The sequence below is a fragment of the Rattus norvegicus genome, chromosome 7, assembly GCF_021556685.1.
Source record: "Rattus norvegicus strain SHRSP/BbbUtx chromosome 7, alternate assembly SHRSP_T2T, whole genome shotgun sequence".
Lineage (NCBI taxonomy): Eukaryota > Metazoa > Chordata > Mammalia > Rodentia > Muridae > Rattus > Rattus norvegicus.
Genome location: NC_141540.1, coordinates 9,579,639 through 9,594,414, shown reverse-complemented (window position 1 = coordinate 9,594,414; position 14,776 = coordinate 9,579,639). Strand labels below are relative to the sequence as shown.

General features: G+C 39.6%; 2 pseudogenes; one reads left to right on the top strand and one right to left on the bottom strand.

Annotated features, from left to right (window-relative positions):
* The first annotated feature begins 1,834 nt into the window (after positions 1-1,834).
* Positions 1,835-2,748, top strand: LOC148004427 (olfactory receptor 10P1-like; annotated as a pseudogene).
* A 10,038-nt stretch (positions 2,749-12,786) lies between these two features.
* Npm1-ps11 (nucleophosmin 1, pseudogene 11) lies at positions 12,787-13,885 on the bottom strand (annotated as a pseudogene).
* Positions 13,886-14,776: the final 891 nt, after the last annotated feature.

Below are 14,776 nucleotides of genomic sequence, written 5' to 3'. Positions count from 1 at the left end.
GCTGTGGGCACTTGAAGGATCTGTGATCACTGAGGCTGGATATCCCTGTTCAAAGGTACTCGTTCATTTTCCCAAACTGCATGGCTGAAATACAATTCTTTCTCTACTGCTCACTATGTGACCCTAGGTGGGTAGTTTAAACCTCGAGGGATTTTGTTTCTTTTTTACCATTACAATTAGATTAATATCCATATTTTGTATAGAAAAATGAGAACTCATAAAATTTCAAGCATGTAGCAATGACAAATTCTAAGTTTTAGGCAAAATATATAGTGAAAGGACAAAGGGTGCTGCAAAGGTTAAGAACTTGAGCAATGGCAGAAACTACAACCTCTTGCCTGAGTAAGAAAGTAAGAAAGCAAATAGATGGACTAAACTCATGTAGGAGATTGCCATAGAGAATGAATGACTGGTAAATCTTCGGACCTGGGTTTCTGGAAACTGGGGCATAATGTTCCATCCTTTCCTAACAAGTTACCTAACTTTAAATAAGTCAGTTAATCTTTCTGTTCATGCATTCTCATCTCTATAACTGGAATTCTTTAATTCATCTTGTCTGCAAAAGATGATATGTTTCAAGTACTGCCCTACTTGACTTAACCTCTGTGATATTTGATGAATTAGTAGCTATGAAGTTAGAAAGACTTCAGCTTAAGTCCAGTCTTACATAGTAGGTAAATGGCTTGGGGACAATACTAGGACTGTCTGGAATCCCACTCCCTCATCTTCAAAACAGTAAAAACAGGTTTCTCTGTTTTACCATGATTTGATAAATACTAAGCCCTAGACAGAATACACTGCATCAATGACGCACTTGGGAAATGTGAGCAACCTCTCTCTGACTTGTCCTTTTGGGTCTCAAACTTGAACTAACACTAAAAAAAACCTGCATCTGTGGCATGTATCTTGGAAAAAATGAAAGATTTTCTTCAAAAATATGTTCTTCAAATAGTTGAGGACTGTCTAGTAAAAGAAAACTTTGAAGTTCAATAAGCCACTACATGTTGTCCAAACACACTGTAATTAGGACTTTCCCTATAGGCAGAGGAGCCTAATGCTGGGAGGCACTGCTTTGTCCCATAGTGAGCCCCTGTCATCACTCCTGTTCAAACACACCAAACAAAACCTTTGTAAATTGTTTTACATAAAATGTTAGGGTTGTTGATAGAAATATTTACCCCTACATCTCTCCTTTAATCCTGAAATGTCATGGATAAATATTTCTAAGTATAGGGAATATACATATGGCAATGGTACTTCAACTGAAGCTTGGAGGATTGGTGAAATTTCCACAAAATACTCATAGAGAGTATTCAGGGGCAATGTATCTAGTATAGTTGATCATAGGGACCCAGATAAAAAGGCAAGAAAGGAATCCTGACAGGTACCAAAATCCTAATTATGCTTGTCTATGCTGTTATATAACAGATATTCCCATTATTGTGTGGCATCCTCATCCTAATTCTACACACATTGTGGTGATCATGAGATCCTACCTTGGGCCTGGCCCTGGTGTTGCCATTTGAATTTCAGTTTCAGTGTGTTGAGTACAAAGGACACAACTGCTCTACCTAAAGTTCTCTATAAGGAAGATAAGACAGAAAGTGAAAGTGGCAGATACACCGCCTGTACAGTCAAAGTCCTGGGTCAAATCACAGCCATACTATTTCCTCATTATTAGTTCAGAGGTGTTCAATTTCTGAGACTCCTGATTCATTTGAAAATGAAAGCCACCAGTTGTTTTGGATTTGAGAAGAGACTGTACAGAAAGTGTTTTATTGCATTACAGAAATATTTCTCTTTCTTAACTGTGCAAAGCTTGTGCCCTGGAGTAATGACTTAGGAAAACCAAACTACAACACATTCTTTTCTCCTACTGGGGTTCTCTGACCTCAGAGCCCTTCAGGGGCCACTGTTCTGGTTGGTACTTCTAGTCTACCTGATAACCTTTCTGGGCAACAGGCTGATCATCTTTCTTACCCAAACAAGCCCTGTGCTGCACTCTCCCAAGTACTTCTTGCACCACCTCTCCATGGTGAGCTTCTCTACACCACAGACATTGTGCCCAGAGTCCTGGCTGATTTGACCTCCTCACATCACTGGCACATCTCCTTTGATAACTGTGCAGCCCAAATGTACTTCTTCATTGTCCTGGGTATCTCAGAGTTCTGCCTGCTCTCAGACATGACCTAGTAACATTATCCAGCCATTGTCAGCCCCTGCACTACTCCACCCTAATGAACCACCAGCCCTGTGTAGCCATGGTAAGATACTCATGAACCATGGGCATCATCACAGCTCCACTCCCTCTTCCCTCATCTTCATGCTACCTTGCACCATCCCACACTTCCTCTGTGATATCCTGCCAGTACTGAGGCTAGCAAGAGCTGGGAAACACAGGAGAGAAGTATCAGTGATGACAGCCACAGTGGTCTTTTTCATGATCGCCTTTTCTCTGATAGTTACTTCTTAGGCATACATCCTGGGAGCCATTCTGGCAACTGCTTCTAGCCAGAGCCACTGCAAGGTTCTTTCTACCTGCACTCCAACTGGCTTATGGTCTTCCTCTTCTTTGGAACAGCTAGCATCACATATATCAAACGCAGAGCAGGATCTTCTGTCACCACAGACCACATTCTTAGTCTCTTCTACACAGTGGTCGCACCCATGCTCAACCCCATTATCTATATCCTCCATAAATAGGAGGTGATAGGGGCCCTAAAACACATAAGAAGACAGGTTCCCTAACCTTAAGGGGAAGTGAGGTGTTTCTAATTGCTCACTGTTCCTGCTCCCTGCATTCGGGTATTCAAATTCAACTTCAACCTAACATGATCCATAAAGAAATCTAAAGTAAGTACATCCTTCTGGTAGAAGGTTCTAGAATTGAGGCATGGTGGCCTGTGTCTTACCTCTTATTCCATATCCCAGATTCACTATCAAAGTGGGGTTTACAAAGAAGCATCAGTATAGATGAAATTTTTGACTTGGGAAATAAGCATCCTCTAGATTATCTGGATCCTGGGTAAGGTGACTGATTTGGCGATGTCAGTAATCAAAAAACCATGGAAGTCATGAAACTGATATACCATAGACCCCTAGAACTCAAGGAGAAATTTACTAGCTTTTGGTTAAATTTACCTTCACTTACCTATGTGTTACATTTGCTCTACTAAGCGCTTCAATAAGAAGAATGTCTGAGGACACAAGTCACAACATTCCCCCTTTTCTTAAGATATCTCTCTGAAGGGAAGACAAGTTAACCTGTACTAGGGAACTGGGTTTTGAGAAGTCGTTTTTCAGGAGATCATTCTAACAGCCCTTCTGCCTTACAGGCATTCTCTTCTGGAAGAGTAACTTAATCAGATGAATCCTCTGTTTACCGGTCTCCTATTCTAAGTTTAATTCCAGAGTCTTTTGTTCCCACAAAGTCTTCTTATATCTGTGTCTTCTGAAAAGCAATTTTTTTCAAAACTTAGCCATACACATCTTAGCCATCATGTCCACTTAGCAAATTTTCATTCATCCTGTAATGTTCAATGCAGTTATTCCTCCTTAAAATTTTTATCCCAATGAATCTAACTACTCTTTTTATTCCATGACCATTACGAACCTTTTTAAAAAAATTGTAATTATATTTTGTGTTTCTTTGCATACTACATATGGGAAATGCTAATATTTGAATGTCACTTAAAGGAAAACTGAAATAGCTTGTAAGATCCAGTACATTCTTTTTCTTCATAATTATCAGGTAAATAAAATACACAATAGAGAAATCTTTTAATGATTTCATAGAAAACTTCCCCCAGAAGATTGATTCTATTTTGTATGATATTTTGTACTTGAAAATTGTAAAACGTTACTTTTTGGTTTATATCTAAGTGATTAGGTCAGCATATCTCAAAGAGATACCTGTAAAATGGTTACTGTTACACTATCCATAATAGATAAAATTCAATTGACATATACATCAACAAGTGAATGGATAAATAAAATGTGAAATACATACATACATATATATATATATATATATATATATATATATATATATATATATATACACACACACACACACACAGAAACACACACACAAACACACACACACACACACACACACACACACACACACTCACACAATGGAGTTTTACTGATCCATAGAGCCATAAATAGTAAAATTGTGCTATTTGCCAGAAAATGGATATCATTGGAGATCATCATTTTAAGGAAAATAAGCAAATTTCAGGTAAATATATACTTTTCCATACAGAATTATGAGCTTTATAAGGAAGAAATTAAAATAAAGACAGAACCATTTGGAAGGAGAAAAGGTACCATCAGTTGAGGGAAACAACTGATAGTAATTGGAGAAATAAATATGATTAAAGCACATTATACACATTTGAAAATGTTATAATGAAACTCATTTTATACAAAAATACGTTAAATAAAAAGAAATAAAACAATTTAAGAGAAAATTATTTAGTACTTTTAAAATATAAGGGCTACTTACACGGTCTAAAGAAGTTTCTTCTTACCTCTGAAGCTTCAAAGAACATTCATGAATATTAGGAGGTATTACTATCACTTATTCTTATGTTTTCAATGCTTCTCTTGATTTGCTTTCTGTTATACCAGGATATTTGTTTCCATCTGTCTATAAAGACAGCCTTCTTGTATATATTAAGTCATACAATTCCCTGTAGACTCTAACTCATTTTAAAATAGTTCTTTCTTTTAATTTTAAATATGATGTGAGATATCGTGATACATAATTGATATGCAAGAAACTGCATTAAAGGTGCATCATTTGCTGTTTTGATATATGTATACATCCACCATCATCACAATTTAATTGATAATATTCTTTTTTATTGGATATTCTATGTATTGACATTTCAAATGCCATCCTGTTTCCCAGATATTCCAACTCCCTATCCCCTTCCCCCTGCTTCTATGAGGATTCTCCCCCTCCAACCAACTCAATCCCACCTCAATGTCCTGTTATTCCCCTACACTGTGGAACTGAACCTTCATAGGACAAAGGGCCTCTCCTATCAATGCCAGACAATGCATCTGCTACATATGCGAGTGGAGCCATGGTAAAAGATCATTACCAATCTTACATCCAATAGAGGGCTAATATTTAATATATACAAAGAACTTAGTAAGTTAGACCCCAGAGAATCAAATAACCATATTTTAAATTGCTGGTGGAGGGGTAACTTCAAAGTAGGATATCATGGGATGGGGATTTAGTGGAGGGGGTAACCAGGGAGAGGAGTATTATTTGAGATGTAAATGAGTGGGATGATAAATTTAAAAAAAAATTAACTATCACCTAAAATGGGGTACAGAGTTAAAGAAATAATTCTCAACTGAAGAATAACAAAAGGCCAAGAAGCACCTACAGAAATGTTTAACATCCTTAGTCATCAGGGAAATGCAAGTCAAAAAAAACAACCCTGCAATCCTACCTCACACCAGTCAGAATGGCTAAGGCCAAAAATTCAGGGGACAGCAGATGCTAACAAGGATGTGGAGAAAGAGGAACATTCCTCCATTATTGGTAGAATTTCAAGCTGGTTAAATCATTCTGGAAATCAGTATACTGGTTCCTCAGAAACTTTTACATAGTACTACCTTAGGAACAAGCTATACCACTCTTGAGCATATACCCAAAAGATGCCCCAAAATATAACAGTGACACATGCTCCACTTTGTTCATAGCAACCTTATTTACAATAGCCAGAAGCTGGAAAGAACCCAGATGTCCCTCAACAGAGTAATGGATACAGAAAATGATGTGGAACATTTACAGTTACTATACAGTACTATACAGTTAATCAGAGATCCCAGGGAATAAACCAAAACCCAAAGACTACGCATGGACTGACCCATAGTTCCAACTTCATATGTAGCAGAGTATGGCCTTGGCAACAGTAGAAGGAGAAGTCCTTGGTCCTGCTAAGGTTGGACCCCCAGTGTTGGGGAATGATGGGAGGGTGGGAAGGGGGAGAGGGATGCAGAGGGGAACATTCTTATAGAAGAAGGGGAGGGAGATGGGATAGGGGGCTAATGTCTGGGAAACTGGGAAAGGGAATAACATTTGAGATGTAAATTTAAAATGTCTAATAAAAAAAGAAACAAAAAGAAACAAAAATAAACAATGACTTCATGAAATTCTTAGGGAAATGCATGGAACTAAGAAACATCATCCTGAGTGAAATATCCCAGTTCCAAAAGAATAACAATACTTCTAAACTTTGAAACTCATTACATGTCTCCCATTTATCTTTGCTTTATAATTTAGAAAGAATATTTTACATGAAATATGTCAGAGCCTCCTAGGTTTGACCCCTGCTGAGACCAGCTGATGCATGTGGAACCGACACACCTGGGCCACACCTGGGCAGTGGTCAATTCGCGCCTGCCTTTTGCTTTCTCAGCCTTTGTCTTTGAGATTTAGGCTGGTCTTCTCAAATTTCTCCCTATTTAATTCAGGTCAAGTAATCGTTCTTTTGTTACCGAAGTCATGAGCCAGGAAGTCATGAGCCAGGGATTCCCACTGTGCTTCCCAGATATTTTCTACCTGGAGAACTTGGGCACATAAGGGGTGAATAAAGCTACAGGAGTCCTTCTCTTCCTCTTCTGGCTTGACACGAATAACCTGTGTGTGTGTGTTTCTTTAATCCCGCAGACCATCGCCTGATTCTCGGTACCGTGTCAGTATGGGCATGGGGCACCGACAAATGGAGGTCCCACTGAGAATTGAATCCAGTGATCCGAGATTAGGAAAGAAAAGGTCTCCTGACTGGATGTCCCGGGAAGCTGGTGCACAAGTGAAAGATCCTAACTGGAGTCTCAGGATGGCGTGCCCCAGGAAACACCGATCCCGGACGAGCCCCCAAATGAAAGATCCCCGAAGAGAGACCCTTACTGAAGTCTCGGGGAAATCGCAGACCCCAGACACAGAGAGACCATTTTGGATGTAATAAGCAAAGGCGAGGTTTATTATGGAGATCTATTACGGGGATCTCCGGTCGACATGTATCCTGCGCAGGAGACAGAGGTGTCGACCCCGAAGCTCAAATGTTAGGGGTTTATATAGGGAAGGCTAGGTGGTTTGGCACGGTTACACACAATTGGCTAATTTCTGGCGCGGCTATAAGTGATTGGCTCATTTAAACATGGCAGTGAGATTACAGCACAGCAGGAGAGTATGTATTGACTGGAGTGTACAGGATTTTAGAAGCTAGGCGCGTATCAGGGTTTGAAGGACATCTGGTTAAGGTGTGACTCTGAGTAAGCTGGGGGAGGTGCCTTTCTGCCAGATGGTTTGGGTCAGTCCTGATAACTTGGGCTGGTTCCTGCATTCCTTTTCTTTATCTTTATGGTCTGTTAGTCCTAGCGGCAGGGCCGGGCTGCCTGGACTTGCTTTTCACAATGTTTAGGCCTGAGTCTGTGAATTTTGAAACTTACTCTTTTAACTTCATATTTTTAAACCTTAAATCTGTATAATTTTCCTTTCAGAAGCAGGGATGTATTGGGGTAAGATGGGCTAGAAAAGGCCTCAATGATTTGGGTTAGCGTGAGTAAAACTTGCAATAAAAAAGGGACAAGGAAATGGTAAAGTGTTTTTGCATATGTGTTCTTTTAGAGTCATGTTTTAGTCTTTGGACCCTGACTAGAGATAGTTTACACCCTAGAAATGAGAGAGAATGTATGGGTTTAAGAGAAACAGTCCTCCCAGACTCTCTGCAGATGCTTTGGAACTTTTTCAGAGCTCTCCTAGGAACAGAGGAGAGGCAGGAGACATCCTGCCTCTCTGTTGGCTCCTATTGGAGAAATGTTTATTTCTGGTTCTAGGTTCCATAGGTAGGATATCTGGGGCCCTTCGGTGGAACACCATCTAGTTTTTTCCCTCTATGTGTATTGTCTGTCCTTGGTGCACCAAGCTGTCCATGTCTGTCAGTTTATGTCTGATGTTTTTGTTTCTCGTTGTTTAAATGTTTTATGTTTCATGTTCAAAAGAAAAAATGGTAAAAACTTTATCTTCTGGTCGTTCACACCTTGACTCTGTTTTAACACGTTTCAAGAAGGGAACAATGAATAAAAAGCAGTTTCAATAAGCCTTTAGAGCCCTGTACCTGTAGCTAGGAATCTAGGTAAGCTGGAGAAGCTGCCGGGGGCTGAGCGTCTGGACGAGCTGATCTTTTTTTTTTTTTTTTTTTTTTTTGGTTCTTTTTTTCGGAGCTGGGGACCGAACCCAGGGCCTTGCGCTTCCTAGGTAAGCGCTCTACCACTGAGCTAAATCCCCAGCCCTGGACGAGCTGATCTTAAAGGCCTCAGCAGCTCCTCAGCTTCTATGGTATGGGAGCTGATGGCTGCTTCTCTTAGAAAAATGCCTGACTTATTATTAGACTTAGCAGATGACAAGGTGCTTCTCTTAATATTACAGATAGAAAGAGTAAAAATGGTGCTTGGTCTAAATATTAAAGATATGTGCAGTCACTTCAATTTTGTTTCTGATTGGTTTTAAATGTATAAATATGCTCTACATACCTTGGTTATGGACTATTGGCTTTTAAGTTATTGGATATGGTTTAAAAAATGTAACATTGGTAACAGAAAGTTGACATAAAACTAGTAATTTCGGTGGAGTCATTCTAGACAACATGTGGCAAGAGCCAGCCTAGGGAAACAGGTTTATCCTAGAAACCAGGCTTCTAAAAGATTTTAAGGAAATGCCTCTTTGTTGAGGTATTAGAGACTGCATCATCATGAGTTCATATGTAGGAATTGGCAGTCAAACTTTGTAGCATGAAGGACAGACTTGGTGTTTTGGAGACTGGATTTTGGAGACTAGATTGTTTGCTGGAGGTTGAGTTTTGCTTTTCAAAGTTGTGGTTTGCCCTGAAGTTATCTGTATTTTAATGCTAATTCAACTGCCCCAAGGACAGCTGCCTAGTCACATACTCAGAACTCAGGTGACTTTGTGGTTGTGCTCTGGTGTTACAAGGAGAACATAAGGATTGTGATTAAGGATTGCCAGTGTTACATTGACTAACTCAAACTTATTTTTAATTAAGAAAAAATCAAACAGGTAGAGATTGTTACAGGATTTACGAAGGATTGATGAGGTTTTGGAACTTGTGAGAGCATTGCAGCCTGTTTGCTTACTCCAACTGCCATTTCAAGATAGATTTAGAGGATTGTTTTTATGCAGTTTCTTTACATCCTGACGATTGTGAGGAGTTTTCATTTCGTGAGCTTGCTTATAATTTTAGAGAGCCCATGAAGTGATATCATTAAAAATTTTACAAAAGAATGGCTAATACCCTTATATTATGTAATTTTGTTGCTTCTTCAATGTAAGAAGTTAGAACTTTGAATCTTTCATTGTATATGGAAATTTTTACTACAAACCTTTGCTCTCAAAATGAGCTTTAATATTTGGGGAGTAGCTGTTGCTCTAGAAAAGATTCAGTATTCATTTTTATATGTTAATTGGGTAAGTACCTCACCTTACCAGAGGATTTAAACGTTTGTTTGTTATCCTCACTGGAGATAAGGCTTTAGTTGTGTTAATACAGAATTGTAGGCTAGAGTCATGGAAGTATTTTAAAAAGAAACGTGTTGAAACATACCTTATTCCAAACAGCAATTAATTGGTTATTACTAAATACTTATATTTGGCCTATTACATATACAATTTTTTCAGGCAAAATTGATAATTTTATTCTTTGCATGCTTTTGTATTTCCTGTACATTTGTGCATGCAACCCATAGAAAATGTGCTTACTGTATTTATAGGTGGTTCATCTAATGAAAATGCTACATATATGATTGGACCACTTTTTATTCTCTAGAGTTTCGCCTTGTTCAGCACTGATTATTGAATTATGTGCTTTAGCCGCTGTTTTTTAAATGTTACAAAATCAATCTTTCAATTCATATATTGATAGCCAATGTGTGGCTTGTGGTTTACAATTGATTAAAAAGTTTTCCTTATTTTAAGATACTACTAATCCTCAAATTTTACAATTACTTAATGCTTTATTAGAGACATGTTTTCTACATGAAATCAGTGAGTGATTATTTCAGTGTGAATTTCCTTTCTGAGCTCTGGCTCAGGCAACTAAATTAACTTTAGAACCATACCTAGCTCTTTGGAAATGGTAATGGAGTTGATAGCACACCCTCAGGGAAAGAGGAAGACTCCATTTGCTCACTCTCAACTCCCAGCCTTGATCTGCCAGCTCAGGGATTTCTATGTTTAGGTAAATGAAGCTTGTGGGGGGCTGGAGAGATGGCTTAGTGGAGCATTTTGTGTGTCCTCCTTAGAGAAGCATCCCACACTCACTCTATGGGTTGAAGGAAAGCTCCCTCGTGGGCTCCTAGATAAGGGAGCTGATACAACTGTAATAACTAAAGCCTTCTGGCCAAAGGCCTGGCTGCTTGCATATCTTACTCCACCCTACAAGGAGTGGGGGCAGCCACAGCCCCTGTAAAAAGTAGCAAGATTCTTAAATGGAGAGACGAGGAAGGACATGAGGGATGGTTTCAGCCTTTTGTTTTAGAGCAAATAACTACCAATTTGTGGGGATGAGATGAGCTCAATGATATGGGGGCTGTGCTGACAACTCACCCTGTACGAAATGTGTTGAGGAAACAAGGCCTCATCTCGGGGAGGATTGGGCAGAAATTTACAAGGCAAACCTTGTAGTGTAAGCAATAAAGCAGGCTTGGGAAATTTATCCTAAGGGTCACTGTTAATAAGCCTCTGCATGTTAAACCTTTGCCCATTACCTGGAAGTCTAATGATCCGGTGTGGATTCCACAGTGGCCCTTATCCAAGGAAAAATTCGAGGCAGCTCATCAACTAGCACAGGAACAATTAGAAGCTGGTCATATTGTTCCTTCCACTTCCCCTTGGAATACAACTATTTTTGTGATTAAGAAAAAGTCTGGGAAGTGGAGATTATTACAAGATTTAAGGGAAATCAATAAAATTATGATACCTATGGGACCTACTCAGTCTGGTCTCCCTACTCCTGTAGCTATACCTAAAAATTGGCATATGATAGTTATTGATTTAAAGGATTGTTTCTTCACTATTCTACTATATCCTAAAGACTGTGAGAGATAGCGGCTCCAGATGAAAAGGAGTTGCTGATAGCATATGCTGACTTACAAGAAAATTTGGCTGCTACAGGGTTAGTGATTGCCCCTGAAAAGGTCCAAAAGGATTTCCCATATCAATATTTAGGACATGAATTATTACGAAAAGGAATTCGCCCACAAAAACTTAAAATTAGATTGGATACATTGAGGATCTTAAATGACTTTCAAAAATTATTAGGGGATGTAAATTGGCTCTGACTGACATTAAAATTAACCATAGGACAGTTGAAGCCATTGTTTGATATTTTAAAAGGCGATCCCTCTCCAAATTCACCTAGACAATTAACTCCAGAAGCTCGTGAATGTTTAAATTTAGTACAACGGGCTTTGGAAGAGGCTCACCTTAATTATATTGATTATTCTATGTCTCTTTTATTTTTGATTTTCGTATCTACCTACTCCCCTGCGGGACTTTTTTGGCAAGATGGACCCTTAACGTGGGTTTATTTACAAGCTTCACCTGCGACAATAGTGATGGCTTATCCTCAGGCCCTTGCTCAATTACTGTTTAAGGCTCAAAGAATGAGCTTACAGACTTTTGGTAAAGAACCAGATCTTATTATTACTCCCTATACCAAAGAACAGCTACAACATTTAGCCCAGGGACTTACAGATTGGGCTATTTTAATGTGCACAATTGTTAGTCGATTTGATAACCATTATCCTGATAGTAATATTTGTCAATTTTTCAAAATACATCCGGTAATTTTTCCACGAATTATTGTTAGTTCTCCTTTACAAAAGGCTCGTTTAGTATTTACTGATGGTTCCTCCAATGGTAGTGCTGTGATGGTGTCTGGAGGGAAGGTAGAGGTTATAAAAATTCCTATGAATAGCACTGCCTATGATAAAGCTTTACAAATGCACAGAAAATTTCATCTTTTTTTTACTTTATTAAAATACTGAGTTTATTTCACATGTATATTTGTCTCCCTACCATTTCCACATCTGACCACTGAAAGAGCGTACCCCAAAACGGGGAACTGCGTCTCTTGCTCTGATTGCGGGGTGGGGTGTCCCCAGGAATCACAAGTAGCCATTCTTGATGTAAAAGCACGAGGTAGCTTTATTAACGAGATCCCGGGTCTTAGTGGGATCCCGGGTCGACACGTATCTCACACAGGAGACAGAGGAATCGACCCCGAGCCTCCAGACTCAGGGGTTTATATAGGGGAGGTTAGGGGCATTCTCGAGGTTACACATGATTGGTCATTTCAAATGGTGCACAGTTACTTTCGGTGCGAAATTACATCAGCAAGAGTACGTGCTCTCTAGCAGCTCGGCAGGCAGGTAGGGTGGCTCATCTCACTCAGGGGGGTGAAGGAAGGGGAGGGGGTGGCTACAGATGGTCAATGTCCTTGGGGCTGATGGCTGGTTTGGCAAGTCCTATCTCTGGCTCTCCCTCAGGCACGTCCGGCCCTGCACATCCGGACTCTGACAATGAGTAACCTTTTTAAAACTCTAGTTCTACACCACCACTACTACTATGTCCTATCATAACATTCCATACATACTTAAAACCAAGTAAAGGGTGGAGTTCCATCCTTGAAAACTAAACAGGCATTTTAGACAACACATTCTTGGCAATTAAACCTGGACATTTATCAAACACAGTAGGGAAAGTTCTCACTTTGCATTATAAAAAGGACAGCCAGATAGCAACTATTACAGAAATGAAGTAAGACAGAATTATTTCAAACTGTTTAAACCATTTTCTTAAAGAGGCTTCCTCCACTGCCAGAGATCTTGAATAGCCTCCTGGTCAGTCATCTGGAAACAATTCTTCACATAATTAATGAACTTGGCTTCCACTTTGGGAAGAGAACCACCTTTTTCTATACTTGCTTGCTTTTTTGCCTTAATGTCTTCTACAGAGCTAGGTCCTTTGGGTGTTTTGGGAGTTTTTTCCTGTTTTTTGAAGGACTCTTGACCCTTTGACCTTGGTGTTGATAGCTTTAAATCTTTCCCATTTTGGTTTGATTTTTGTGCATTTTTGACTGGGGTATCTCGTACAGATTTCTTCACTGGAACCTTTTCTTCAGTTTCCTCTTCATCAAAATCATCATCATCATCCTCATCATCATCATCTTCATCATACTCATCATCTTCATCAAGTTTTACTTTTTTCTGTGGGACTTTGTTACCACCTCTGGGAGCAGATCTCTTTCCAGACATGCCTAACAGTTTTTTATCTTCATCTTCTGACTCTGCATCTTCCTCTACAGCTACTAGGTGCTGTCCACTTATGTGCACAGGCCCAGAACCACACTTCAACCTCAAGACCACAGGTGGTGTAATTTTGAAGCCCCCCAAGGGAAACTGTTTGTTGTACAGACATTTTCAAAGTTGCCAGTGTTACTTTAATTGGGCTGCCTTCATAGTTCATTGCTTCTGCCTCTACGATGTGCAACCCATCTTTTGCCCCTGCTCCTACACTGACCATTCTTTTTTTTTTTTTTGGTTCTTTTTTTCAGAGCTGGGGATCGAACCCAGGGCCTTGCGCTTCCTAGGCAAGCGCTCTACCACTGAGCTAAATCCCCAACCCCCTACACTGACCATTCTTAATGATAACTGGTGCTCATATTCATCATTATCCACTTTAAAGTTATAGTCTTTGTCAGCCTTTAGTTCACAACCGAAAAGGTAGTTCTGAGGCCTAAGAGGGCTCATGTCCATGTCCATCGAGTCTTTCACGAGGTGGAGGCACACACTTCAGTGTAAGAGAAGCCGGATGGAAAACAACTGCCTACTGTTCGCAGAACAGACACGCAGGACCGAATCACGCCAAGGATAAGAAAATTTCACCTTAATGTTAGTTCTTTGAGTACAATGGAGTAACTATAAAGAACAAGCAGCTCAAATAGTCAGTCAATGTCCCCAGTGTGCCCCATTTATTTCCTCTCCCAATTTGGGAGTTAACCCAAGAGTGTTACAACCTAAGGATATTTGGCAAATGGATGTTACCCATATTTCTTCCTTTGGGAAGCTATGGTTTGTCCATGTGTCTATTGATACCTATTCTGGCCTGCTCTTTGCCTCTGCTCACAGTGGAGAGAAAATTAAAGATGTTAAGTCACTGCTTACAGGCCTTTGCCTTTATGGGAGTCCCACGACAATTAAAAACTGATAATGGTCCAGCATATACTAGCGGGACTTTTAAGAAATTTTGTGAGGATTATGATATTGTAATAAGACTGGCATTCCTTATAATCCTCAAGGACAAGCCATAGTAGAAAGAGCTCATTTGATTATCTTGAAAAAACTAAAACAGGGGACCAGAATTCCCCTCCTGCTAAACTTCCCTTTATTACCTATATTTTAAATTTTTTGTTAGTATATAAGAATAATTGTTCAGCAGCAGATAGACATTGGAAAGGAATAAGACATAAGGAAGGTCCGGTCCTTTGGAAAGATTTGACTTCAGGATTATGGAAGGGACCTGACCCTGTCTTAGTTAGGGTTAGGGGTTCTGCTTGTGTTTTTTCTAGAGATGCTGAAGCACCCATTTGGGTTCCTGAACATTGCATTCGTCCTGTCTCCACAGAATCTGGTACCGATGGAGATGGTGATCCTGATACCAGTGGGAACAAGG